At 36.6% G+C, this 10,911-nt stretch overlaps 1 non-coding gene across 1 annotated transcript; it reads right to left on the reverse strand.

The window, feature by feature from the left end:
- Positions 1-9,223: 9,223 nt before the first annotated feature.
- LOC123387422 lies at positions 9,224-9,325 on the reverse strand. The gene has a single exon (XR_006601876.1). It is a non-coding gene; the product is annotated as a U6 spliceosomal RNA (small nuclear RNA).
- Positions 9,326-10,911: the final 1,586 nt, after the last annotated feature.

The following is a 10,911-nucleotide window of genomic DNA, read 5'->3' on the forward strand; positions in this document are numbered from 1 at the left end:
CCCTCAAAGAGCTTGTATTATAGCTATTATTCAGATAGTTATGTTACAGTTGTGGTACAGTATATTAACTACTGCAATAAGCCAACAACAGAGACTTAACATAGCACCTGAAGTATATACCAAATTTAGTCTTGGTGAAATGGGGAATCTTTCTGGAGAAAATTATTCAGCTGAGACCTGAAAAAGGTGATAGAGTTTGCCCTCTGAATGTGCTACCCTCTGATTATATGAGAAAAAGAGTTTAGAAGATCACAGTTGCGATTTTAGCTGGCAAGTCACTTCGGTTGTCTGTGTCTTGATTGTCTTTTCTCTGAGCCTCGTTTTGCCAACCTGATTAGGTTATTGTGAGGAGAAGAATGTGTCAAGCTAACAAATTAAAAATGGGTACACAATAACAAAATGTTGTTATACATTTTATTAATTAGAAAACTTACATGTGTGGTGGATGATCTTTAAGATGGCCCCTAGAGATTCGCACCTCCTGGTATTCACTCCCCTCTGTAATCCTCTTTTCCTTAAATATGGCCTGGATTTCATGACCTCATCATTAAGGTAGAATATGGCAGGAGTTCTGAGATACCATTTTCAAAATTAAGTGATAAAACAACTAGGTCTTCTGTATTGGGGGTCAGTTCTCACTCCCACTCTTCCTTGGATTCATGACCTGGGGGAAGCAAGCTGCCATGTGATGAGACAGCTGTGGTAGAAGGACCATGCAATGGGGCACCAACATCAACAAAATTCATAGAAATGAGTTTGGAAATGAATGACATTCCTGCATCGACCCAGTTGAAACTTCAGATGAGACCACGGCTCTGGCCAATGGCCCCCTCATTAGAGACCATGAGCCAGATGGAACCTCCTAAACTGGGCCAGGGTTCCTGACAGGCTTGTTAAACACATTTGGGTTTCACTGAAACTACAGAGAGATCACAGATTAGAAGAAAAGAACACAACCAGAACTAAGGGATTCTCATAAGATTAAGAACAAAACTGAAATAGTTCCTCCCTAACAGTGTGTAAAGTGGGCCTCCATAAGGTCATTATATTTTATTTACTTTTTTCTATGCCTTTATGTCTTCAAATATTATTTTTCTAATAATACTGAGTTTATTTTATCAACCAAAAAATTCAGTATTAAAAAGACATTAGTCTTAAAAATTGTTTCTCTTGGAGTGCCTGGTTGGCTCAGTCAGTTAAGTGTCTGCTTTTGGCTCAGGTCATGGTCCCAGGGTCTTGGGATACTATGAGTCCCTCATTAGGCTCCCTGCTCAGTGAGGAATCTGCTTCTTCCTCTCCCTCTGCCACTCCCCCTGCTTGTGCTCTTTTTCCCTCATAAACATGTTTAAAATTGTTTCTCTTGTGCAAAAGGTTGATTGGAATATCATAAATACTAATGTTTATGAGTAGAAAACAGTTAAGACCAGAAAAGAGGAGAAATAAATAGGATTTAAAATACAAGGGTGCATTAATACATTTAAAGGGTACATATATAATAAATTAGAACTTTTGAGTTTACAAGGTGGAGACTAAAATCCATAGCTATGAAAAACTGTCATTAAAATATCCTTCAAGGTCAAATGAGAGAGTGTGTGGCAAAGTAAAAATACGGTTAAAAATGTAACATTTTTTTTTTAACAGAGAATGAATAATCATGGTAGTTTATAAAAGAATATGTGTCCTTACTGTAGGTGAGAAGTATATTAGCCAGATGCTATCTGGCCCTTTTTCTCAGAGAATGAGGTCATGGCAAGGGATGTGCTCTGTTGAGAACAACCAGTATTCAAAAATTTTGACCTTTACTAATCAAAATTGAGTTCCACCTAGAATTTGTAGACTTGGAAATCAATGAGAGCAAATGTTTCTCAGCTTCGAATTGGATCTCCTCTTCACAGTGCCTGAAAGAGAATATGATGTGCCAAAACAAATATTTGGTGTAATTTATGTACAAGAGCAGTATATTTTTACATGATGTAAGAAGAGAGGCACGTCACTGCAACATTACACTGAAAAAACTATAAACATTTTTGAGTAGTATTTTAATAATACTATGCACAAGAACTTGAAGGTTTGTAACTGAGGACTTTATTCTCTCTTTTTCATCTGTTTTTTTTTTTCTTTTCTGATATATGTGTGTGTGTGTGTGTGTGTGTTGTTGTTGTTTATGGTTTTGTTTTGTCCAATGTGATATGCTTACAAGGAGAGTAGAATGACAAAATTGTTACTGAAATAATGTAGTGTATGATTTTTATAAGAAAACAAATGATGGATTTTCACTACCATGCTTAAATACATGCAGATTATTTGGGGGAGAAAGAGTCATGGATGCCTTGCTTTTCTTGGCTTTATCTATCCTCAGATCACTCATACTGTCTGAGTCAGCATGGACGTTATAGATGAGTATTAGAAGATTCTAAGTGAAGTCTTGTCAACCAAACTGAGACATTTAAGAATAAAATACTGTAATACTCAACTGATATATTATAGAATCACAGAGTATCCAAACCAGAAGTATCTTATAGATCTTCAGTCTTCTTATCTTTTCCAGTGAAGAAACAGAGGCCCATGTGAATGATTTGGCCAAAGTCTTATACCCAGAAAACCAGGAATAAAATCTTGGTCTCACTTGACACCCCCTTCAAATTTGTTAAAAAAATAAGATGATAGTTAACAAATAACTTTCCCTCTGGGATGCCTTATAGTTTACAAAACAGTTTTCATTTCTTTAAAAAAGATTTTACTTAATTGTTTGAGAGAGAGAGCATGAGACCTGAGAAGGTCAGAGGGAGAAGCGGACTCCCCATGGAGCTGGAAGCCTGGTGTGGGACTTGACCCAGGACTCTGAAGTCATGACCTGAGATGAAGGCCGTGGTTTAACCAACTGAGCCAACCAGGCACCCCCAAAACATTTTTCATTTTATCTTGTGTAATCCTTTGAGGTAGGAAGGAGGCATTGTTTTTATTTTGCAGAGAAAGTGAGGTTCAGATTCTTTATAAACAAATTGGCTGGGAGATCCAGTGTATAGACTCAGGTCCATATTTAATTTGTCTACTGAGCAATTAATATGGGCTAGACATTGCATTAGGTAAGTAGTTTCACTTTTGCTACATACCAGAATCAACTGAGTAGGTTTTAAAGCTTATCCATAAATACCTTAACCATAGAGTCAGATTTAGTTTGAAAATCAATATTTTTAGAAAGGTCCCTAGACGATTTGATGTGGAACCACATTGAGAACTACTGTACTATAATAAAAAAGTATATTTGTTCATTCAACAAGTATTTATTGTATGGTTATTATGTGTTGAGAAGTTCTAAGGGCTAAATGTGTCACAGTAAATACCACAAAAATCTCTGTCCTCATTGTATTTACATGCTGGTGTGGGAGAGACAAATAATTAACAAATAGCATACTGAATTCGGTGATAAGTGAAACTGGAAAAACAGAACAAAATCAAGGGAGGGGAATAGGAAAGGAGATGTTGCCATTTTAAATAGGGTAACATTTGAAAAAAGACCTGAAGGAGAAGAGAGAGAGACAGAGAAAGACAGAGAAGGAGTGCATCATGCTGATATTTCTGAGTAGAGCCTGCTGGACAGAGAAAAATCAAATATAAAAGCTTTGAAGCTGGATCATGCCCAGTGTACTCTAGGAACAACAAGGAGTCATCGGTGGGAGCTGATTTAGTGAAAGGAAAAGTAATAGGAGATGAAGTAGGAATAGGGAACAGATCATGTAGGACTTTGTGGGTCATTGTAAGAAATTTGGATTTTATATAAAAAACGATGGGAGTATTTTGGAGTTGGGAGTATTTTGAGCAGGGGCGTAACAAGGGCTGAGTTTCAATTTAAAAAGATCACTGTGTATACAAAAAATGGCAAGGTGGCCAAGACAGAAACTGAGGGCTCAGTAGGAGGCTCCACAATGATCAGAGTGAGGGATACAATGATTTAAACCGCAACGATTACACTGAAGAGGGTGAGAAAAAATTGGATTCTGAATATATTTTAAGGTTAGAAGAGCGGAATTGACAATTTTTGGATGTATAAAAAATTTCAATCTAAAATGGAACCAGAGGATGGAAAATGGAAAATCTCATTCTGAGATGCTCTCAGAAAAGCAAGACTTAAGGAGTGAGAAACTGACATCCCATAAATGCTTGACTTACAGAAACTGATGATATTTGGACTTTTCTGAAATGACAGAGAACAGGTCAGGGGTTGCCTCATATCAGCCTTGAAAAGTTTGAGTTACGGTTTCCAGAGGCAAGAAAAAGAAATGACCCAGGTCAGGTGGGTCTCATAAAACCAGCTGAAATTTGTTTGTATGACTGGACTGGTTTTGTCTGTTTGGGAAGTTGTTGGGGTTTTTTTTTGTTTTGTTTTATTTTTTCTTTTCAGTGTTCCAGAATTCACTGTTTATGCATCACACCCAGTGCTCAATACAACATGTGCCCTCCATAATACCCACCACCAGGCTCACCCCCCACCACCCTCCCTCCAAAACCCTCAGATTGTTTCTCAGAGTTCACAGTCTTTCATGGTTCATCTCCCCCTCCAATTTCCCCCAACTTACTTCTCTCCACTTCCCCATGTTCTCTGTGTTATTCCTTATGCTCCACAAATAAGCAAAACCATATGATAACTAACTCTTTCTGCTTGACTTATTTCTCTCGGCATAATTTCTTCCAGTCCTGTCCATGTTGATACAAAAGTTGGATATTCATCCTTTCTGATGGAGACATAATACTCCATAGTATATATGGACCATATCTTCTTTATCCACAGCTTGGCAACTGTGGCCATTGTTGCTATGAACATTGGGGTACAGATGGCCCTTCTTTTCACTACATCTGTATTTTTGATAGCTCTATTTTTAGAGCTAAAAATTTTAGACCCTATTTTAGACCCTAAAAATTTAGACCCTATTTTAGATCTAGGGTCATAAGACAGCTCTATTTTTAATTTCTTAAGGAATCTCCACACTGGTTTTCCAAAGTGGCTGTACCAGCTTGCATTCCCACCAACAGTGGAAGAGTGTTCCCCTTTCTCCACAGCCTCTCCAACACATGCTGTTCACTGTCTTGTTAATTTTGGCCTTTCTAACCGGTGTAAAGTGGTATCTCAATGCAGTTTTGATTTGAATCTCCCTGACGGCTAGTGATGATGAATGTTTTTTCATGTGTCTGTTAGCCATTTGTATGTCTTCTTTGGAGAGGTGTCTGTTCATGTCTTCTGCCCATTTTTTGATGTGATTATCTGTTTCGTGTGTGTTGAGTTGAAGGAGTTCTTTACAGATCTTGGATATCAGCCCTTTGTCTATAGTGTCATTTGCAAATATCTTCTCCCATTCCAAGTGTTGCCTCTTTGTTTTGTTGACTGTTTCCTTTGCTGTGCAGAAGCTTTTGACCTTGATGAAGCCCCAAAAGTTCATTTTCACTTTTGTTTCCTTTGCCTTTGGAGTCCTGTGTTGAAAGAATTTGCTGTGGCCAATGTTGAAGAAGTTACTGCCTATGTTCTCCTCTAGGATTCTGATGGATTCCTGCCTCATGTTGAGTTTTATTTTTGTGTATGGTGTAAGAAAATGGTCAGGAAATTCTTAAAGCTGGCTATTCCCAAAAAAGCTCATCTTTTTGACCTAGCCTCTGTTTCATCTTCATATGCGTTGGCAGATGTATGGCATGAGGTAGTGATATTAGTGCAGGACAACCCCCAATTTTGGGTCTGAGGGACTGGGATTTCAGAACACCCAGTAATAAAACCTCAAAGTACATGAAACAAAGCTGATCAAATTGAAAGTAGACAAATCACAATTACAAATGGAGACCTAATACTCTTCTAACAATAACTAATAGAGTAAGTAGATCAAAAAAATCAGTAAGGACATAGAAGACTTTAGCAAATTGACCAATTAATATTTCTAGAACATTGCAGCAAACTGCAGAAAACCAATTTGTTTAATGCACATGGAATGTGTACCAGGATAGATAATGTGTTGGAGAATAAAATAAGTCTAAGTAAAGTTCAGATTATTTAATTCCTACTAGATGTGTTTTCTGACTTAAACAGAATTAAATTAAAATCAATGATATCTAAAAAGCCCCTAAATATCTGGAAATTGAAACACTAATTTCTAAATAATTTATGAGTTAGCTATTTTAATATTCCCCATAGAAATATATACAAAACTTCTTAATTAGCAAATTAAATTCATCAAAGTTTATAAGTGGTGATAGATCATGAAAAGTGAAGTTTATTCCAGGAATAGAAGGTTAGATTACATTCAAAAAGCCAATCAGTGTAATTCATATTAACAGAATAAATAAGAAAAATCTTATGATCATTTCAATAGATTCAGGAAAGGAATTTTGAAAGACTTTATACCTAGCCATGATTTTAAAAAAAATTTCAGCAAACCAGGAATAGAAGGGAATTTCTCAATCTGAAAAAGGTCATCCATAAACACTCTATAATTAATGTTATATTTAACAAAGAACTATAAAATGCTGTCCCCCTAAAGTTGGGAACAAAATACTTTCACTCAACATTGTACTAGAGGTTCCTAGCCAATGAAACATGGCACCAAAAAGAAATACAGCTTTAAAGATTGGATACAAATAAGTAATGCTATCTTTATTTATAGGCAATATGGTTGGTTATATAAACAATCGTAAACTGCATTTCACACACACACACACACACACACACACCAATGAGTCCACACTCATCATTTACAAAAATGCATTTTCTTCCTGTATGTTAGCAGTAATCAATGAGTAAATGAAATGTAAGAACACCGTTTCCAATACTACCTAACAATGTAGAATATATAAGGATAACTTTGACAAAAGAAATGCGAGTCTTCTATGTTGAAAACTACAAAACATTGCTGTGAGAAATTGGAGAAGACTTGGAAAGATTGTATTCATGGAATAGAAGACTCAATATCGTTTCAATATCTATTCTCCCAGATGATTCACAGAGTCACTGTAATGCCACACAAAATCTCAAAATTATTTTCCATAGAATTTGAGGAGATTTCAAATTCTATATGAAGATGAATAGGACTTAGCATAGCCAAAAGAATCTTGCAAAAGAACAAATTTGGAAGACTCCTGCTATATGACTTCATGGGTTACTATAGATCAGTGTTTTTCGATAATTGTTTCATTATTGTTCTCCTCTTTCAGAAGACAGTTAAATTAAAATTCTCCATAATGAGAAAAATTACATCTTAAATAAAGATTTTTGTCAAGTAAGGTTGAAATTTAGGATGTCATCCACCATTGTAATATCCAGTATTTTTTTCACCCATTACCAAGAACCAGTTTTCACTCCCTTGTGGGTGACACCTCTATTAAGAACACATACTAGTGAATTATAGTAATATGGACAGGATGAGTCTACTTATAGAAGTTCTAGAATAGACAAAATCAATCGGTATGATAATAGACAAAACATTGGTTACCTGTGGTGGGTAGGGTTTGTCCAAAAAGAGGGGACAAACTGCACAGACAACTTTCTGGAGTAGTTGAAATATTCCATATCTTTGTGGGCCTATTATTATGGAGATGTCTCATTTGTCATACCTCATCAAATTTTGTATATAAAATCACTGTAAGTAAATTTTAACCCAATTAAAATAAAAGATTCATAGGAAGATCAAGGTTTAATTTAAAAGAATATATCCTTATATTTGTCATCCAATAAATATGCAAACAAATTAGACAATAAGTGCATCTTGATAAATTACATTATATACTATATATTACTTTATTGATACCTAGTGACAAGTAAAATATTTGTCTGCATTTCTAAAAGTTATATGAACATTAAATCCGAAAATGAAAAGCATGGTATGATGAAAATAAGTTTTAATATATGCCATCCTATTGTTTTTCTTCATTTGTAAATTGCCTTAAATCTCTTTGGGAAAAAATGTCTTCTGGTTACGATGTCACGTGGCAAAATACCTCATAACTTTCCATATTAAAATAACCATTTTCTTTTGGTTCAAAATTTTTTTTTGCAAGTCAGACAATTCTTGCCTGAGAACTCTCACATGGTTGCAGTTGGCTGTTGCTGGGACTGCTATCATCTGAAGGACAAACTGGGCATAATGTCCAATACGGCTCACTCAAGTGCATGTGAATTGCTGGCTTGTTTGCTGAGCCCCTGCTGAGCTCTTGGCTAACGTGACTCCACATGGTCTCCCCAGCATAATGCTCTGAGGGTAATAGGACTCCTTAGATGGCATTTCTAAGCCCGAAGTATGAGAGTACCTGTGAACAAGACAGAAGCTGTGCTATATTTTCTGATCCAGCCTTGGATGTCACCTGTGTCATGTACAGTCACAAGTGAGTCACTGGTTTACCCACATTCAAGGAGAGAGGACACGGAGCAGACTTCTCCATGGGAGCAGTGTCAAAGAATTTCCCATCATTTTTTTTAACTGCTACATAGGAAAAGACAATACATGAATGAAACATTGTTATTTTGTTTTTGTTTTGACTTGAAGAGTTGAGATCTGTTGAGATCTAGCCTGAGTGGAAAATATTTTTTTAATTAATTAATTTATTTTCAGCATAACAGTATTCATTATTTTTTCACCACCCCCAGTGCTCCATGCAATCCGTGCCCTCTATAATACCCACCACCTGGTACCCCACCCCCCCCTCCGCCACTTCAAACCCCTCAGATGGAAAATATTTTTAAAAGATTAAAATTTCATCTAGACATTGAGATCAATGTTATTATATCCATATAATCTCTCTCAATAGTTTCACCTAATCAGTATCCCCGTCAGTGGAGCAGTTGGGGTGGGGTGGGGTGGGGTGGTAAGGATTTGGAGCAATGAAGTTGAAATATGACCTTTTTGATTCAGCAGCTTCTCAGGGATGGAGCTCTAAATTACTTATTAGTTCATTTACATAGGAGCAGGACTGGGTAAGAACATAGAACCATTGAGGGTTCTAAATTGAGAGGATTTAAGAAGATTCCTTTTCTTTTAACTTTTTGAGGATAGTTGGCACACAACATTACATTAGTTTCAGGTGTACGATATAATGGTTCAACTTCTCTGTATGTTATGTTATCCTCACCACAAATGTAGCTCCCATCTTTCACCATACAATGATACTACAGTATCATTGACTATATTTCCTGTGTTGTGCTTTTTATTTCTGTGACTTATTCATTCCATAATGGAAGACTGCACCACCCCAAAATATGGAATGCTTCATGAATTTGCAGATCATTCTTGTATGGGCCATGCAAATCTTTGTATTGTTGAACTTTTAATATATGTGCTGCTGAAGCGAACACAGGAAGATTTTTTTCTACCCATTCATATATACTTCCATGATGAATTTCATGCATTTATCAGTAACCTTTCATTCCTTTCTCTAGGGAGTAAGAAGAAGTTGCCTAACCTGGGATGGCCAGACTCTAATTCTGATTTCAACTCCCTGATGTGAGAGGTTCCTGGAAAGGGATATTGAGACCATTTTGCAGGAAGAAAACCAGCTCTGAGGCCTGAATGGTGGTCATGAAGGATGCTTGTGTTGGGACAAAGGACCCGATAATTTAGTGCCAACCAGGCATGCTTGAGAGGAAAAGCTGAGCTCCCTGACACATTAGCGAATTTTGTGTCAACTCTGTGAAACCTCTCTCATCTCATAATAGGACATGGCCTGACTTCCAGTGGAGGCAATGAGTTCTACAGATCTGTCGATTTCATAAAATTTATTTATGTGAGCCTCTTGAAACATGTTGAATTGAGGTAGGAGGTAGGGTATCTAGTGGTTTTAGTCTTTATCTCAAACTTCATTATTGATTTTGGAATAAAGCCTGGTAAAATGCTTATTTATGACCTCCTGGATTCCTTCATTCAAGATGAATTTATGGTCAAATGACAATTTGTTAGTTTTCTTGGCGCTGACATGATACTGCGTTTGGTAAATATGAAGCCATATTACTCTACTGCTCAAGAAAAAAATGACATAATCTGAAATGTTTCTTCTTACACTCATTTTTCAAACAGGTTTCCTGGTTTAGTTGAAAACTAATGGCTTACACACCAGCAATGTGTTGAAAAACCGTTACGTTATGATTGTGCACAAAAGTAAATGAGATGTCAGGTAAGCCAATCAATCAGCTCTGTAAAGCTTCAATTCTGTTCTCAGTAATGAATAGTTTCTCTCAGAATTTGGTTAATTTTTCTTGCTGGGATCTAAAGAGTCTTTCTTGAATCTAAACTACAGAATGATGTATGGAACTAGGGATTACTTACAATAATGTCACCTTGCTCCTCTGTCTTCAAAGTCAAGTTTGGGGTATTATATTCTTTTAAAAGTTCCTGCTTCAGTCATTATTTTGCCATCTTCTCTCCATTTCTGGACCATGAATGTGGAGTCTCTGGGGAAGCTCAGCCTGCCGGACCAACCCTAGCTTGAAAGAGCTGCCTCTTCCCTCTTTATGTTCTTGAACTGGGACCCCCGATACTAGAATGATAAAGAGGCTCAGAATCCTGGAGCAAAAGAAAGATTTGAGTCACTGAACATTAAAACCCTCTATTTTACCTCTCAGGCAATAGAGGCCAAGGGTGCCTAAATGATTTTTCCAAAGTCATGCCTTATATGTCTCCAGACTCAGCAACCAATCCCCTTCCCACTGAGTCTTTCTGTAATAAAAAATTAAAGCAATTTGAAAAGTCAGCACTACAAAGGGTGATGACCATGAAACTCTAATAGTCCTCTTTCTATTCCTTGTAGTTTCTAGTCTCTGGGAACTAAATATTTCGAATATGTGGAGCTCTTGGGATAAATTACTGGTTAAAGCTCTCCTGACTGTGATAATCTCTTTCATTTGTTTTGTTTTGCCTTTTACTACTGGACAGAGGATTCATTCTA

This window comes from Mustela putorius, unplaced genomic scaffold (genome assembly GCF_011764305.1).
Source record: "Mustela putorius furo isolate JIRA1106 unplaced genomic scaffold, ASM1176430v1.1 tig00003853_pilon_pilon_pilon, whole genome shotgun sequence".
Taxonomy (NCBI): Eukaryota; Metazoa; Chordata; class Mammalia; order Carnivora; family Mustelidae; genus Mustela; species Mustela putorius.